At 51.2% G+C, this 3,029-nt stretch overlaps 1 long non-coding RNA gene across 1 annotated transcript; it reads left to right on the forward strand.

The window, feature by feature from the left end:
- The first annotated feature begins 970 nt into the window (after window positions 1–970).
- LOC136582606 (uncharacterized) lies at window positions 971–2,795 on the forward strand. Its single transcript, XR_010787197.1, has 3 exons — window positions 971–1,107; window positions 1,391–1,564; window positions 2,549–2,795. It is a non-coding gene; the product is annotated as an uncharacterized lncRNA (long non-coding RNA).
- The last annotated feature ends 234 nt before the right edge of the window (window positions 2,796–3,029 follow it).

Raw genomic sequence — 3,029 nt, forward strand, 5'->3', positions numbered from 1 at the left:
GTCACCTGAGATTAGTGTGCTGTGCGCTACGTGTGGAGACGCGTCCACCTGAGATTTGTGCGCTGTGCGCTACGTGTGGAGACGCCGTCACCTGAGATTTGTGCGCTACGTGTGGAGACGCCGTCACCTGAGATTTGTGCGCTGTGCGCTACGTGTGGAGACGCCGTCACCTAAGATTTGTGAGCTGTGCGCTACATGTGGAGACGCCGTCACCTGAGATTAGTGCGCTGTGCGCTACATGTGGAGACGCGTCCCCCTGAGATTTGTGCGCTCTGCGCTACGTGTGGAGACGCGGTCACCTGAGATTAGTGCGCTACGTGTGGAGACGCCGTCACCTGAGATTTGTGCGCTGTGCGCTACGTGTGGAGACGCCGTCACCTAAGATTTGTGAGCTGTGCGCTACATGTGGAGACGCCGTCACCTGAGATTAGTGCGCTGTGCGCTACGTGTGCAGACGCGTCCCCCTGAGATTTGTGCGCTGTGCGCTACGTGCGGAGACGCGGTCACCTGAGATTTGTGCGCTACGTGTGGAGACGCGGTCACCTGAGATTTGTGCGCTACGTGTGGAGACGCGGTCACCTGAGATTTGTGCGCTACGTGTGGAGACGCGGTCACCTGAGATTTGTGCGCTGTGCGCTACGTGTGGTGAGTACCCACCTGAGATTTGTGCACTACGTGTGGAGACGCCGTCACCTGAGATTTGTGCGCTACGTGTGGAGACGCAGTCACCTGAGATTAGTGCGCTGTGCGCTACGTGTGGAGACGCGGTCACCTGAGATTTGTGCGCTACGTGTGGAGAATACGCAACCTGAGATTTGCGCGACGCCAGCTGACGCGACCTGCCTTTTTTTGCAGATTTGTGCGCTACGTGTGGAGACGCCACCTGAGATTTGTGCGCTACGTGTGGAGAATACGCAACCTGAGATTTGCGCGACGCCAGCTGACGCGACCTGCCTTTTTTTGCAGATTTGTGCGCTACGTGTGGAGACGACACCCGAGATTTGTGCGCCTTATTGCAAAATTACGTGTGGAGAGGATCCTGGCGTTTGGACGCGTTTCGAGAAGAATTTCGCTTCGCTTGGACACCATCTGACATCACTCAGTGAGGTAAGCTGCTGCATCTGCCAAAATTTTCATCGCGTGTATCTGCTCATATGTGCATATTTGCAGGTTTTCGCTTGCATCTGCTGATATGTGCATATTTGGCGCATATTTGCAGGTTTTCGCTTGCATCTGCTGATATGCGCATATTTGCAGGTTTTCGCTTGCATCTGTTCATATGTGCATATTTGGCGCATATTTGCAGGTTTTCTCCTGCATCACCTGATCTGTGCATATTTGCAGGTTTTTGCTTGCATGTGGTGGGTGATATGCTCTCCGTTTTCAACAGGACGACTCGTGTGGAGAGGAACCTGACATTTGGCTGCGTTTTGTACAACGTACGTAACCGGAGATTGGCGTTTTAGGTGCTGATCTCACATTTGCCCCCCGCCTTTTGGAGAGGCCGACTCTTCTGGAGAGGAATTTCGCTTCGCTAGGACACCATCTGACGTCACTCGGCGAGGTAAGCTGCTGCATCTGCCAAATTTTTCATTGCTTGCATCTGCTCATATGTGCATACATGTATGCGTGCATACATGTATGTATGCGTGCGTGTATGTATGTATGCGTGCGTGTATGTATGTATGCGTGCGTGTATGTATGCATGCGTGCATGTATGTATGTGTCCATGTATGCGTGCGTCCATGCATGTATGCGTCCATGTATGTATGTGTGCGTGTATGTATGTGTGCATGTATGTATGTGTGCGTGCATGTATGTGTGCGTGCGTGCATGTATGCGTGCATGTATGTGTGTGTGCATGTATGTGCGCGTGCATGCGTGCATGTATGTATGAGTGCATGCATGTATGCATGTGTGCGTGCATGCATGTATGCATGCATGTATGCGTGCATGTATGTGTGCGTGCATGCATTGTGTGTGTGCATGCATGTGCGTGCGTGCATGCATGTATGCGTGCATGTATGTATGCGTGCATGTATGTGTGCGTGCGTGCATGTATGCGTGCATGTATGTGTGCGTGCATGTGTGTGTGCATGTATGTGTGCGTGCATGCATGTATGCGTGCGTGCATGTGTGTGTGCATGCATGTATGTGTGCGTGCATGTGTGTGCGCATGCATGTGTGCGTGCATGCATGTGTGCGTGCATGCATGTGTGCGTGCATGCATGTGTGTGCGTGCATGTATGTGTGCGTGCATGCATGTGTGCGTGCATGCATGTGTGCATGTATGTGTGCGTGCGTGCATGCATGTGTGCATGCATGTATGTATGCGTGCGTGTATGTATGCATGCGTGCGTGTATGTATGTGTGCGTACGTGCATGCATGTATGTATGCGTGCGTGCATGTATGCGTGCGTGCATGTATAATTTTTCTGACCTGGTTGGGGGAGCAGTGGTCATTGTAAGTGGGTTGAGCGGATCTAGGAATCAGTAATACTGGTGGGATGTGACTGTTAACCTGCTGATTTCTCGTCATTTCCTGCAGATCTGACGTACTTGAGAATGGGAAGGCTGGCAGACAGTGAAGAGACCCTCGACGTTCAGCAATCTTGAAACCCTTCGTTTTATGAACTGTTTTTTTTCCCAGTGACTCCCTTTTTTTTTAAATACGCTTTTTCTTTAAAAGAATTATGACGGAGGATCCTGAAAAACTGCGCAATATTTTACTGCGATGCAGTAAACAGAAAAGACCCATGAACACAGCGGCCTTTTGTCTATATCAGGGAATGAACCTTGGTGTAACATCCACACTAGCAATAAATTATAAAATCCGAATTGGGTGGAGTCTATCTGGTTTTCACTATACGTTGCAGTTGGCGGTGTGCCCTGTCCTGCTCCTGATGCAGTTGGCGGTGTGCCCTGTCCTGCTCCTGATGCAGTTGGCGGTGTGCCCTGTCCTGCTCCTGATGCAGTTGGCGGTGTCTGTTATGTGGCATGTGTATGACTCCTGTTCTGTGGTGTGGCTC

This window comes from Eleutherodactylus coqui, chromosome 11 (assembly GCF_035609145.1).
Source record: "Eleutherodactylus coqui strain aEleCoq1 chromosome 11, aEleCoq1.hap1, whole genome shotgun sequence".
In the NCBI taxonomy this organism is placed as follows: Eukaryota; Metazoa; Chordata; class Amphibia; order Anura; family Eleutherodactylidae; genus Eleutherodactylus; species Eleutherodactylus coqui.